This window comes from Sander lucioperca, chromosome 1 (genome assembly GCF_008315115.2).
Source record: "Sander lucioperca isolate FBNREF2018 chromosome 1, SLUC_FBN_1.2, whole genome shotgun sequence".
Classification (NCBI taxonomy): Eukaryota; Metazoa; Chordata; class Actinopteri; order Perciformes; family Percidae; genus Sander; species Sander lucioperca.
The window spans coordinates 462,970-478,845 of NC_050173.1; positions in this window are offsets into that span (position 1 = coordinate 462,970).

Sequence of the window (15,876 nt, forward strand, 5' to 3'; positions counted from 1 at the left end):
CCTCAAAATAATTCAACACACAGCCATTAATGTCTAAACCACTGGCAACAAAAGTGAGTACACCCCTATGTTAAATTCCCATAGAGGCAGGCAGATTTCTATTTTTAAAGGCCAGTTATTTCATGGATCCAGGATACTATGCATCCTGATAAAGTTCCCTTGGCCTTTGGAATTAAAATAGCCCCACATCATCACATACCCTTCACCATACCTAGAGATTGGCATGGGGTACTTTCCATAAAATCATCTCTCAATACAAATCAAACCAGCTATTAGGCTAACCGGCATAAAACCATGCCAATATCTAGGTATGGTGAAGGGTATGTGATGATGTGGGGCTATTTTAATTCCAAAGGCCAAGGGAACTTTATCAGGATGCATAGTATCCTGGATCCATGAAATAACTGGCCTTTAAAAATAGAAATCTGCCTGCTTCTATGGGAATTTAACATAGGGGTGTACTCACTTTTGTTGCCAGCGGTTTTGGGTCCTGTCCAGCATATCTTGGTTGAACTCTCAAATATCATATCATCTTCAAAATTCCAGTATTGGTTGGGCTCTATTAGCTAGATCTAGTATATCAGGTGTTTTCAAAGGCTGACACTGTTGGCCCCCCTCAGACAAATCAAGACAACTGTGCCCAACATGCATGGATTCAGTGAGTTATGATGTGGGCTACAGCTTGAGCTGTATTTTTTTGGCCTATTTTTGTTTACATTTTAGCTAATTGGCACCATTAAAAGTGCTCTAAATTAGCCATTGCCTGTTGAAATGTACTCATGAATGTACAGTATACTGTCGCAGTTGGTTATGCAGGGAAAGGACCTAAATGCAGACTCAGCAGACGTTTTATATCTAGATAGGGACATTGGAGACATCCACAGTTTGTGTCAGTCATACAGACCCTAAAAATAGGTGTATCATGTCTGTGTGTTCCGATTTCACTTAAGCTTGAAACACTGAGTCACAGGACAGGGCATGAATGCTTTGTCTACAGTTGACCTGAATGTCTTTTTGAAGACCTCAGCCTACATGTAAAATGAGTCATATAAAATGATCCCAATCTAATAAATAGACAAATACATAAATAAATACTTTTGTAAGACAAAATCTGAAACACATTAATTTTGGCTTTGTTCTCACAGGACAGTGAGAATGGTTTGCAATGTTTCTGTTTGTTTTCCAATTTCTGGCATTTCTACCCATGTATGTTTCAATATATTAATTTAAAATGCATATACAACCAGGTGGACAGAAACCTAAAGAATATATAAAGAGTTAGACATACACACTACGCCCTGTTCTTCTTTTCCTCCACTTGTATTGATTGTAGCACACTGTTTGACTTTTGCAATAAAAGGCTGGAAGCAGAGCAAGCTGATAATTTGTCTCACTCCTATTTGTCAGATAAAAGTCATCTCTTGCTCCCAGTGCTGATGAGTATGATAAACAAAAGGTGCTCTGTGTATTGACTGATTGACAGATGTGCTCCAGATGTAGAAATGCTCCTCTAGAAACGCCTCCAGGGGAGGTGGGACCTTAGCAACATAGCTAATCCCTGAGCCGTGCCCTGCCTGATGGACAGCTGCGTGAGAGTGGTAATGAACTTCTCCACTTGAGGAGAAGCACTGCCAGATTGTCTGTCAGTATTTCGCCCAGCAGCTCCAACAGATTGAAGGAGACAAAGGCGTTGGGCTGCTTTTGTTCTTCCAGTGAGAAAAGCTGGGTGGCTCAGCTTGTGAAAGAAGCAGACGATGTGAAAGTTTCTTTTGTATTGTCAAACGTGGCGGCTTTTCACGCCTCATTGCACAGTAATTTGATGAGCTCTGTGTTTGTCGCCTGAAGGGGCTCAGCTGTTTGGAGAGTATTAGCCATGGATGTTACAGTGCCAGCACAGCGTCCCTAACTCAAAGCAAACCTGCCCAACAAGCTCTCCCATTAGGCATATTTTTTTAATCTTGTTTTTTTTGTTTTAACCAGATGCTTATTTTATGGTTCAGTACAGCACATTTCAACACTAGTCATTAGATAATTCATGTGTTTTATCTCTTCATTGAAATCGCACAGAAACCAAACAATCTACAGGCTGTTTAAAAGTCTGCAATCACACTGATAACTTACTATCTTATATCAGAGCTTTAAAGGCATTTTAGATTGAGTATGCTTAATTTTCATGGATTTTCATTAGTTGTTAACACATGATCCAAGTATGGAAGTCACGTGGCAACAGTTGTATATGAGAGCGATAGTAACCCCTGTCTTGGACAGTCTTTGGTGTGATCATATATGAATGTCCCCCTTGATCTTTCTCCAGCGGTCTACTGACTCCTGGTCCTGGACCTTTGACCTCTTCCTATTCGATGATTAGAATTCCGCCCCAACTTAACACCAGGACTGACATCGGTAAATCAGTGGGGACCACCAGGAGCAGTCAGAACACAGAACGTCTAACCAGTGTCTTCAAGTCTCAAGGAGTCAGCACTTAGCACAAATCATTCAAATCACTATTGTATATCTCTCATATATATACAGTATATATATATATATATATATATATATATATATATATATATATATATATATATACAAATATATTGTGGCTTTATATATATACAAATAATAATCCACAATTCGATTTGACTTTTGATTTTAAGGTCAAGATTCCATTCAATTTTCGATTTAAAAATGTACCTGTAACCAAACGTTACCCTGTGTCTTTAGCTGCATGCTACCAGCTGGTAAGCTATGCTGTGTCTGTTGATGTTTCTTTCTTCGGACGTGCGCCAGTAGGCGGCATCGGAGAGAGAATAAAATACTCAGGTAATCTCCGATCCCCGGGTAAAACCTGAAGTTGCCTTGCATACCCCAAATCCTGCTTCGTAGTACACAGCCCTGTCAAGCTCACTTCTAACTCCACATCTCCAGATTGTTTTCATTATTAAACTTCTAGTCTCACATTGCCAGACCTATCTCCACAGCGCTGCGGATTAAGGTCTAGCTACACCACACATATATTCCAGGGTAGGAGGAAAAAACGCTCTGGGTTGTTTGCATGTCTTTAAACCAATCACAATTGTGTTCGGCGGTGCTAAGCTTTGGCCACAGCGATGGTGGATCTGTAAAATAGTCTCGGGAAGGAACTTGTTTCGGTGCAAGGGTGCTGGAGGGTGGGTGCTCCCTGGTGATAGGGAGTGGAACAGTGTAAAATTATTTTATTTATTTAATTATTTATTTTTCAGCATATGAGGTGGCTGTCGTATCCTTCCTTGTTAATTCCAGCTTTCTAATAATATACAGGTCCAGCTGATAGACGTTACACCGAAATCTGTGACGCATCAGAAACTGTGACTGCAAACGGTGCTGCTGCTGCACAAATTGTCTGCCTGTGCGTGGTCGACAACAGGGGCAAGAAGAGTGTATATACAGAAGCGTAATTTTTAAATGTCATTTGTTCTTACCAGTGTATCGCTGTGTGTACTTCGTCCATAGCAATCCCACCAATCGGTCCCAAAACGTTTGAGTTAGAGAGTAAATGCTGTAAACATTCTTTGTAAATCTCTACAATCATTCCCCGAAAAAAAGCAAGCAGGCCTGCCTTGTTGCACAATCCAAATTTTCTTCAACACTTGCAATTTTCAGCATGTTGCTTGCTAGCTTGAAGGTTGGTTTTGTTTCCCAAACCGAACAGAGTTTGAGAACGGCAACACAAAGAGAGCAGAAGGCGAAGTGACACCCGGCAAGGAATTATTTTGGAAATGCACTGTTGTTGATCCAGACTATTAAACTTGTCTTCAGATCCAACTGAAGTGACATCACCCTCTAGTGACACAATAGGCTTTATACAACTATTTACATTCGTCAGAAATGTCATAGTTCTGATGGCATCTGCTACCAGGGTTTTATTTGCCTCGAGTACCACAGAAAATGTGACAGATGCTACCTACAGACTTCACCATGGTTACAGTTCTGTTTGTGTAGCTGTGGGTGGTAGCTACAGCCTCAGCACTGTGTTGGAGTCCAGCTACTCTCTGCTGGGTTAAGTTTTGCCTCACTCACAGGGTGTAAGGAGGGTGATATGTTGTTGTTTGGTTATATGGTCAGTCTATCCATCCAACACTTTGATTCTTTCATTCCAAAGGATGGTTCTTATCAATTCATCGAAGAATTGCACAGTATAATATTTCAATATGCATTCATTAAAGTGAATTTGACTGGCAAAACAGTCAAAGTCCTTCCTACCTTACACTATCAATAAAATAAATTAAAAAAAAAAAAATATATATATATATATATATATATATATATATATATATATATATATATATATATATAAAATGTTAATCCATTTTTACTTCTTTCAACCACATTTTAAATTAAGGTAGTCAATGTAGATTACATATTGCAATAATATCAAAATCTTCCTGTTGTGAATAATGTTACATTCCACATTCCATTCTGTGAGAAGTCTGAAGAAAGTCGTTCTCATCCGTTTTATTTGTATCCTAAATTGCCACACTGTTTTCCTATCTGTGTGAACAGACCCTGGGATAATTTTTCTGCCTATCCTGACTCTTTTGTATCTTACTACATTCACATCATCTTAATGAATGTAGCGACAATACCACTGACGTACAATTCACAATTGCCCAAGACCACTGCCTTTAAATTGTAGAAAAACAAGGAGGTGTAAAATGTTTCAGTTCAGTATTGTTGCTCCCACTTTGTCTGACGCTCCCTCTTCATTTACATTACAAATAATTATACCTCAAGAAAAACGAAATGTGTATGTTCACATCCAAAGTGTTTCCAAATACCTGATCAACTGTTACTCACCTCCACTTCGAAAAAAAAGTCCATTGTTCATGAAGCTTCATAAAACATTTTATTTATTTTCTGAGCCCACTAGATGCCGCTGTCTGTTAAACAAAGGGTTGAAAGCACACAGAGTTGCCATTCCTTGAGCCTTTTTAAAAAAAAACATGAGCACCATCTAGTGGACTCAGAAAATAAAGAAAATGGTTCATGATGCTTCATGAAGCTGCATTTGGCCATCACTTCCTTTTGGCTTACACTGGCACATTAACAGTGATGTTGATCAATGTCCAGTATTCCTGAGAATAAAACAACTGCTAAAAACCATCATGCTGAAACTACATTTGCCCTTCATAGTGTTTAGAAAAAAAACTGCTTCTCCTTTCAGTTAGCCAATAATAGCATAACGTTAACTGATATCAGGCTCATATAGAGTGGAATGACATCATAGTGGACTGACCACGTCTAAATAAAGACCCATTCTGCAACACATCATGAAGATTCAGGCCTTTTTAGTAAGTTTGGAACACAAGAAAGGACAGACCAGTAGTGCCATTAAAACTGTTGACTACATGATGTATAGTACTGACATCTTTCCAAGTAATCACACTGATATAACAGTGCTACGGAACAGTGCAGAAACAATACACACACACACACACACACACACACACACACACACACACACTATGCCACTAAACACAGAAAAATAGCATCACAGATGTTCCCTCCTCCACTTAACACTTTACTCAGCACTTTTCTCTTTCATTGAGTTTTAAACGAGCAGCCGCATGGAGGTAAATGCCAGCTCCCACCTGCACCCTCCAATTTCTGCTATTCCAAAGACATAACAATAACAGCTTGGCTACTTAGAAGCGGCTCGGTACAATCGCATCCCATAATAGAGGAAGGGGGTGAGAATGGTGATAGATTTGCCCCGGCATATTTAGGAGGCGAGGGAGGGGCCGTTATCTGGGAGATCTTAACTAAAGAGTTCCAGTTAGCTAGAGGCGTTCCAGTCACTTCAGAATACATTCATTAATCATGGCTAAAGCCTTTTACAGTGACAATGTAAGAGACGGAAGGGAGGGACGTGAGGGTGTCTGTGTTCCAAAAAACTTATATCAATGTGTATGACTGAGCTGGGATACTATTCTATTAATGAAAAGGAAGGAATAGACGTGTTTAAGCATTATTGCCCCATAATACTGAACGCTATCCGGGATTTATTTTTCTCAACCACCCAAATGGCTCCCTGGGTGCAGAGCACACCCAGATAATGCCAGCAAGGCAGCAGGAAACCAATAATTCTGGCTGTGCTGTGGAGCTCAATTGGATTTACTGTCAAACTTCTTCATCAGTTTAATAAAGTCCCTCTCACCATCCTTCCATCCCAAATCCCCGGGGTCTGTGTACCTACAACCCCACCGGCATTAGTCATTAATGTAACTAAAGGACCTGTCTTTACTGTTACTGTCATTAATTAGGTCTCATAAAAGTCTTTTGTTGCTGAAATTTGAACTGTCTCATGGAAGGAGTTGTAATCATTGTCAGATTATTATTAATAGTTTGTTTCAGATAAGGAAAGGGAAAGTATATGTACATTAAATAAAAGAAATAGTTGAATGTAATCCAATGTGAGACTACATGATAGATATATACGGCTACTGACAGTATTCTTATATTCATGTTCCACTGCAACTGCAACGGACGAGTGTGTCATTAATACTAGTATTACAATGAGTAACGTGTATCTGTGAATCATAATGGTCATTTTGGTGTCAACGTAACTTTACCTGCTCATAAAAAGGAACACAGTGCAAATGACAGATGACTTGTACAGTACATTTTCTGTGGAGCAGTCCTATTCGATTTAACGGCAGCATTCAACTTTATGTATTCTATTTTTACCAACGACTTACCTGTTGTACTAGAAAATGCTAAATTAATTATGTACGCAGATGACACTACTGTATATACATCAGCAATAACATCTGCTGATCTGAATGCCATCTTGAATAAGAAAATAGTTACTATCAAGAAAATAAACATCAACAAATAGTATTGTTTATTCTCTAATGTGAGAGCGAGAGCTTTAACTTTTTATAAATTAAACACCCATCCAGCAAGAAAAGCAAACTAAGCTATTGGGCATCACCCTTGACAACAAATTGTCTTGTTCCAAACACATTGACACTCAACATTTACATTTAGTTTAAAAACCTGATTATATCCAGGTTAAGGCAATACCATAGTTTCTCAAAGCGCCATGTAAAAACCTTACTCTGGCTAAAATTGGAGTTCTCATACCTCGGTTAACAGACCTAGATAACTAAAAACCGGGGTATTCGTGCATGCATACATCTTAAACGGGTTAAGCTTGGGTTATGCGTCTGCGCATGCTCCGTAGGTTATAACTGCCCATCCCCACTCTGCTGCAGTGGTTTTTGACCCGGAAACAGAAGAGAGTAGTTGGAACAATGGCACCAAAAACAAAAGCAACAACACAAGCTTTACACCTTTAAACCCACTAAGGACTTTGCCATGGCATGTACTATCAAGAACACTCATTTCTGGTGCTAAAAGTTGTCCATGTTATCCCCGCTTTTCAAGTTGTTGGCAAAATGGATAAATATGAACGACTGGTCACATACAGACAGAATATATCAATAAAGCGCAGTACGATTGTGGCATACTCCATTACCTCGTTGTCTGTGATTTCATCGTCAAGAGATGGTGGACTCAAGCCCTGTTGTGTGTAAAAAAAAAAGAAGGAAAGGAGGATATGGGGTTGCATGAATGCTTACTTTACTTTAGAAAAGATTAGTAAAGTTATGTGGAAAAGTATTATTGGAATACTGCTCCTTATTTATAATACATAGAATAGTACACACGCCCTGACCCCTCCTGACATGGGCCTGGATAAGGTCTTGCATTGATGATGCTGGAAGTACAGGGTGAAGTCCCAAGACTTTGGGTATCGTTGGGTCTTTGAGCTATGACTTTTGGAAGACCTCTTTGTGATGACAATCTCCTTTCTAAGTTATGCTTCTGGAGAATGCAGTTGTATGTCTTTTGGAGTTTTCACGGTGTACAAATTCCATCAATTGGACCTCTTCCTGAACACGTTTCCCATTGTGCAAAAGAGATGAAATATTCGGATTATGTACACCTAGATAGTGAGATTTCTTTATTTTTCCTTTCTGTACAAAAAACGTCAACCCGTACGACAAATGTTCTATTTGGTCGTTGTTGTGAAAAAATACAACTGCAATTGTTTTGTGGTTTGAATCCTATCATCTGCTGGCTTGACCTTTGTGAGTAGATTCTGAAAGCAATGGTGAGCTTGGAGAACAAAGCGACACGAAGCAGGGTTCAGTTCACAATGTTCTAAAGGTTTAATGAGACACACAAGCATGTACATATTTTCTAACAATCGCTACATTAATTTAGTTGCATGTTGTAACATAACAAAGAAAGTCAGGGTGGGCAGAAGTACACAGATCAATCTTTAGGGAGGAAAACAGAGTTACAATTTATGACAAATAAACGGGTGAGAACGACTTTCCTCAGAGTTCGGAACGGAATGTGGAATGTAACAATGGTCACAACAGTCGTTTAGTTTGACAAACTAGTAGGATAACGATATATCCATTAGCTAAAATCAGCCAATAACAATGGCCCAGCCCACGGATCAGTCATGCTCTATTGGTAAGGATAAGTACTGTTTGTGTTTCTCTGAACTTACTGATACATCACTGTGGTACTAGATCCAGACAAAAAAAAAGCATGAAGAGGAAAAAATATCATCTTCCATGCCAGGAAGTCAGACAAATCTGTTGCATCCTGCCTTCTTAAACTACACAAACTGTGGTATATCCTGTTTCTATTTCTGCCTGTTTCATCTTGTTAATCAATTGCAATGATCAATAGCGTGGCAGACCTTCTTTTAATTGAACATCAAGTTTCCAAGGGGACTATATATCAGTGTAATCAAAAATGGAAGAGAAGCCGACAGAGAACAGAGGGAAGGCCGCCTCTCCTTAATGTTAATGAATTAGGCGAGTTGCTTGTAACACATCACAGCGTAATTAAATGATACGGGCCAAGCATCGACGAGCACAGGGTATATAAGATGTACTACTTAATGTGACCAGGCAAATCCAAGCGCCGTATTGATCAACCGCTTAATGTTCTCAGGCTCAGTCTCAACCCTCGACCTCCATTTCATTTTCCAGTCATTACCGTCGGCCAGCAGGATTTAGTGCAGCTGCAGGCAATACAATGATACATCCAGAGATGGAAAAAAAAGCAAATAAAAGAGAAAGGGGAAAAAATCAGAGGTATGTTATCACCTTTATCCATCTCCTCCCAGGTTCAAATCAATGAGCGTTGCTAATGGCTAAATGCTAAATATACCTGTCTACTGCTGTCAAGAGAGCATTTTATCTCGGCCCCGTCCCATCAGGCCGGGCCTCCAAAGCAGCTACGTCGACAGACATTTTGGAGCCCCCGGGTAGATACATATTGATAAGTCCATGATTTGGGTTGGTGGAGGGCACAAGAGGAAAGGTTTAGGGCTGAGGGTATGGGGAGAGAGACAAGAAAAGAAAGGTATTGATTAGCACTCCCATTTAGAAAGTTCAACTACAGTGACTTCTTGGCTCTGCATGGAACAATATGATGAGTGGAGATCAATGAGGGGTCAGAAAGGGAGCTACTTTTAAGAGACAATAAGGAGACGGCTGTGTGTGTGTGTGTGTGTGTGCGCTTGTACACAGGTGAGAGCACTGAGTCCTGAGAGAGTTACTAAGCTTAATGCATTAATTATACTAGTCTTTATCATCAATATACACATAGTTGGATTACGGAATGGGCCAACCAGGCGCAGGTCCAGGGGACCCCGAAGCCTGAGCCTCTATAAGAAGTAGCCAGTGTTGGGGAGTAACGGAATACATGTACCGGCGTTAGGTATTCAGAATACAAACTATGAGTAACTGTATTCCGTTACAGTTACAATTTAAATAGTTGGTATTTAGAATATTGTTACATTGTTGAAATCAATGGATTACATGACGATACTTCTCTGCTTCACGAGTTGATTCACTCTCTAAATAAATTAATGCATGTATTTCCCAGAAGCCCCAATATGAAAAGGAAAAATCTCTCTTGGAAATTCAAACAGCATTTCACATTAAAGTGGCCATATTATGCTCATTTTCAGGTTCATAATTGTATTTTGAGGTTGTACCAGAATAGGTTTACAGGTTTAGTTTTCAAAAAACACCATCTTTTTGTTGTACTGCACATTGCTGCAGCTCCTCTTTTCACCCTGTGTTCAGGTCTCTGTTTTAGCTACAGAGTGGGACCTCTCACTGCTGTAACATCTTTGTTGGCAGTCGCACATGCGCAGTAGCTAGATAAGATCACATCATCTAGCTAGCTGTTTGTTTCTACAACTTCAGTAGTACAAGGCAGGATTAGCCGGGAGACTTCTTCTAAATGAGGGCACACTTCCAACTTTGCGTGGAATACCTGCAGAATAGGGACATGTAAGTAGTTCTTTTGTAGATTATGGTGAACTAGTGTGTGTTGTAGCAGTGTTTTGCCATTCAGAACGAGCTAGCATGCTAGCGCTAGCATGCTACGGTTAGCCACCTCGTTTCGGCTAGTGACATAAAAAGCCCTGCCAATTTTGAACAGCTCACCCAGAGACTGAAGGCAGGATACATTCAGAAACCTGTATCTCACTCAAAACAGCATGGATGGGTTTTTTTTTCAAAGTTTGTATGCATGTGGAAGCACCAGAGACACAAAATAACACCCCATCTTTAAAAAAAGAGAAGGGAGAACAAAATATAACTGTGCAGTGCAACCTCTGCTTGCCAGCAACCAACCTCCTTTCAGCATCCAAAGACTCCACCTCCAACCTGAAGAAGCATCTTAAAGTAAGTTGTATTTTTTAATTAGCCAGGGGTAGTTGTCGGCTGTAGTTTTACTGGTCACCTTGCTATTTTATTGTTGTATCAGGTAGCTTAGTTGATGTGCGACTTTACATTCTCCTATGTGCTGATTTACTAGCCCCAGAGCTGTTGAAAGACTGACTAGCCCTGTTTGACATGCTAGCTAACACTAGCTAAAATTTGCTTGTGGTAGCTTAAATTTAAAATTGGTCAATTCTTTTTTAACCAAGTAAAACATCTTTTGCATAAACATACCCTTATAGTCTTTGTTCCTCTACAGCAAATTATAATATATTTCACTTTCAGGGAGACTTGGGCCTAACACATTCAGCCAGTTGGAACAGAAGAACACACCAGAATAGGCCTGTTGTTGTAGTAAGCCGGATTTGATGGCCACATTCCTACACTTATAAAATGCAATTCAATGTGGAAGTAATCCAAGTATTCAGAACACGTTACTCAGATTGAGTAATGTAATGGAATACGTTACAAAGTACATTTTTGGGCATGTATTCTGTAATGGAATACGTTTTCAAAGTATCCTTCCCAACACTGAAAGTAGCTATTATTCATTGGAGAGTACTCTGCTACTACTAGAGTAGCATCCACATTCACCTCAAATCTATTTTAAAATATTTTCCCAACTAAGAATTTACATACATTCACATCTGACTGGTCAAGTCTTGTCTATCGTCGACTGATCGACCAATCCTGTTTCAGGATTTTTCTTTTAATTGGTCCATATTTTTACAGGTCCGGCCCCATTAGTTGTCAATTGTATTTTTGCCCACACTGTTTAAAGCTATAGTGTGTAGTTTCTGTCTCCCCCATGAGGAAGTCTAAGTAATGACAACAACACTGTCGCATCCTCATGATACAAGCCTTACGTGACCGCACACCCTCCCTCCTCCACGCAGTTACTAGTAACCAAGGAGGACACGGAGGATTAAAAAAACATGATGGAATCTTCAGAAGAGGTAATAATCTTCACTTGATTTTCTGGTGCGAAAGTCGCCGGACGACACCAGTTTCTGAACATAGCCATACTGAGAAATACAGAGAGAGTTCTGTGGAGCTGATAGGCGCAATTTGTCACGCTTGTGACTTTGTGTTTCCTGTTTTATTTTGTAATCTGTTTGTTCTCACTTGTCTTGTCCAGTTTACTTCCTGTTTTCGGTTTTCCCGCCTGTCTGATTGTTCTGCCCCGCCCTGATGTGTTCCACCTGTTGTATCACCTGTCCCTTGTTAGTCCTTGTTTCCTCTTGTATTTAGTCTCTGTCTTTCCCTTGTCTGTTGTCAGATCATTGTATGTTGTTTGGAGTGTCTGTGTGTCATCTACCCTGTTGGTCTCGGTGTTCCTGATGTTTTGCCTGTTCCTGTTTTGGATTCTGCCTGTTTCTGTTTTTTGTTGGAATTTTGCCTGCTGTTCCAGGACACCTTTTGTTCATTGGATTTCATTTTAATAAATCCTTCAGATTACTCTTGTTTTCTGCCATCTTGCATTTGGGTCCTACATCCCCTGAAACTCCTGACAGAATGATCTGACCACATTGGACCCAGCAAAGAGGCTTATTTTCCGGTGGGTTCCCAGTTTTTGTTTTTTCTGTCCTACTGTTTTGCCACTCCAAACCGATCTGGACATGGAGCCTGCACACGCTATGTCAGAAGAACTATGTGACTTACTTTTTGACCTAGTTGAGCTGAAGACCTTGTGGAAGGAGGCTACCAGTGAGTACCTTAAGGAGTCAATTTTGTTGGAAGCTCGTGAGAAGGTGTCAAAGAAACCCTGGCTTAATGACTCTATTCCTGCATGGGCTAAACGTTTTCTTTCCACTCCAACTCCTCCACCTGCAAATAAGTTGTGTTTGTCTAAGCCTGTTAGCTCCACCAAGGCTCCTCAAGTTTTCGGCCTACTCCAGTGCCAGCTAGCACCCACTAGCCTGCCTGCTTTTCGGCCTGCTAGCAGTGTGGCTACTGGTTCTTTGTTTTTGACCCCGCTTGCTCCTTTGCCCGCTTCGCCCAGTCCTGTCTCTCTACCTGGAGGAGAGCCAGAGACTCATATGACTTTGTTTCAATATTTTGCCATGTCTGTTAAAAAGACTGAGGAGGCCAAAGCTGCCAGCCTTCAAGCTGGAAGACAACAGTCCAGTTTGCCCACTAGCAGCTCCCCTGGAAGCTTTACTATCGGCTCTACGGCAACCCACTCTGCGGGCACCCTCAACTACAAGCAATCCTTTGAGGGAACTCGCCTAGCCATATTCCCTGGGAACCGTGGAGGCCGGAGACGGGGTAGAAGACAACATGGCTTCCGACGCCATGCCCTGCTTCACCCTCTCTTCAGCCCAGAGTCCTCGCTGTCCAGCGGCCTCGAGCCCGTGCTGTCCAGCGAGCCAGAGCCTGAGCTGACGTATGTTCCTGAGCTGACCTGTGTTCCTGAGCCTGAGCTGACCTGTGTGCCTGAGCAAACCGGTGTTTCTGAGCCTGAGCTGACGTGCAACCCTTCTGTTCCCGAGCTGACGTGCAACCCTTCTGTTCCCGGGCTGGCGTGCAGCTCTCCTGAGCTGGCGTGCAGCTCTCCTGACTCCGGGCTGACGTGCAGCTCTCCTGACTCCGGGCTGACGTGCAGCTCTCCTGAATTCAAGCTAGCTAGCAACCTCCCTGAGCCCCGGCTAGCTAGTAACCTTCCTAAATCCAGGCTAGCTAGCAAACCCCCTGAATCCAGGCTAGCTAGCAACTTTCTTGAGTCCCGGCTAGCTAGTAGCCTTCCTGAGCCCAGGCTAGCTAGCAGGCCCCCTAAATTCAGGCTAGCTAGCAACCCCCCTGAAACAAGGCTAGCTAGCAGCCTCTCTGAGCCCCGGCTAGCTAGTAGCCTTCCTGAGCCCAGGCTAGTTAGCAGTTCTTCTGAATCCAGGCTAGCTAGCAGCCCTCCTGAATTCAAGCTAGCTAGCAACCTCCCTGAGTCCAGGCTAGTTAGCAGCTCTTCTGAATCCAGGCTTGCTAGCAGCCTTCCTAGTGTCCCCAAGCTGCCCAGTTTCCCAGCACTGCCCAGCTTCCCCGAGCTTCCTAGCTTCCCCAAGCTTCCTAGTGTTCCTGTGTTCCCTCGTGTCCCCAGGTTGTCCTTGATCCCAGAATCCCGGCTGGCTAGCAGCCGCCCTGAGCTTCAGCTGGCTAGCAGCTTCTCTGAACCCCGGCGGGCTAGCAGCCTCTTAGATCCCCAGCTGGTTCGCAGCATCCCTGATTCCCGGCTGGCTAGCAGCCTCACAGATCCCTGGCTGGCTAGCAGCTTCCCAGAATCTCCGCTGACGTGCAGCCTCCCAGAATCTCCGCTGACGTGCAGCCTCCCAGAATCTCCGCTGACGTGCAGCCTTCCAGAACCGCCGCTGACGTGCAGCCTTCCAGAACCGCCGCTGACATGCAGCCGCCCAGAACCGCTGCTGACGTGCAGCCTTCCAGTCGTCCAGAGTCTTCGATGACCACTCTCCCAGAGTCTACGTCGACAGACCTCCCAGAGTCTACGTCGACAGACCTCCCAGAGTCCACGTCTACGGGCAAGCCAGAGGCCTTGCCGGTCTCCGGCGTCCCAGAGACTGCCCCTGAGGCATTGTTGGTCTCCGGAGTCCCAGAGACCTCCCTAGTGACTTTGCCTTTGTTCTGCCCCCATGAGACTTTGCCTGCGGCGGTCAGGCCGACTCCTGCCCCCCGTGTCCTGTCGGCGGTCAGGCCGACTCCTGCCCCCCGTGTCCTGTCGGCGGTCAGGCCGACTCCTGCCCCCCGTGTCTTGTCGGCGGTCAGGCCGACTCCTGCCCCCCGTGTTTTGTCGGTGGTCCGGCCGACTAATGCTCCAGTTACCCTGTCGGCGGAGTTGCCGACTCCTGACCCTGTTGCCTTGTTGTCTGTTACTGATCCTGTTACCTTGTTGGCAGACACTGGCCCAGCTGACCCGTCGCCTGTCTCCAGCCCAGCTGACCCGTCGCCTGTCTCCAGCCCAGCTGATCCATCGTCTGTCTTCAGCCCAGCTGCCCCTTCATCTGCTGAGCCTGCCTGGCCACCAGAAGGGATTCGCCTTCGCCGCCAGTCTTCAGAAGGGATTCGCCTTCGCCGCCGGCCTTCTGATGGGTTTCGCCTTCGCGGACGGCCTCCAGAGGGGTTTCGCCTTCGCGGACGGCCGCCTGAGGGGATTGGCCTTCACCGCTGCCCTCCAGAGTGGTTTTACCTTAGTCGACGGCCGCCTCGGAGTCCTCGCCGTCCTGCTTGGCCACCTGAGGGGTTCTACCTTCGCAAACCTGTACGGCCACCTGAGAGATTCTGCCTTCGTCGCCGGTGGCCTGAAGGTTTCTGCCTCCGTCGCAGGCCGCCAGAGGGATTCTACCTTCGTTTCTGCTCTCTGCCCCCTGTTGCCGAGGCCTCTCTGCCCCCTGTTGCCGAGGCCTCTCTGCCCCTGTTGACGGTCTCTCTCTCTTCCCTGTGACCCAGGGCGTTGTGCCCCAGTGACTCTCTGTTCCCTGAGCCCCAGTGACTCTCTGTTCCCTGTGCCCCTGTGACTCTCTGTTCCCCGGGCCCCAAGTCCCGCTCCCGTTTTTGTTCGTCCTTTCTGGGCTCTTTGATCCTTTGTGGACATTGATAAAAATGTTTTGGTTTTTGGGCCGTCTGGGAGCCGTCCCTTAAGAGGGGGGGTTCTGTCACGCTTGTGACTTTGTGTTTCCTGTTTTATTTTGTAATCTGTTTGTTCTCACTTGTCTTGTCCAGTTTACTTCCTGTTTTCTGTTTTCCCGCCTGTCTGATTGTTCTGCCCCGCCCTGATGTGTTCCACCTGTTGTATCACCTGTCCCTTGTTAGTCCTTGTTTCCTCTTGTATTTAGTCTCTGTCTTTCCCTTGTCTGTTGTCAGATCATTGTATGTTGTTTGGAGTGTCTGTGTGTCATCTACCCTGTTGGTCTCGGTGTTCCTGATGTTTTGCCTGTTCCTGTTTTTGGATTCTGCCTGTTTCTGTTTTTTGTTGGAATTTTGCCTGCTGTTCCAGGACACCTTTTGTTCATTGGATTTCATTTTAATAAATCCTTCAGATTACTCTTGTTTTCTGCCATCTTGCATTTGGGTCCTA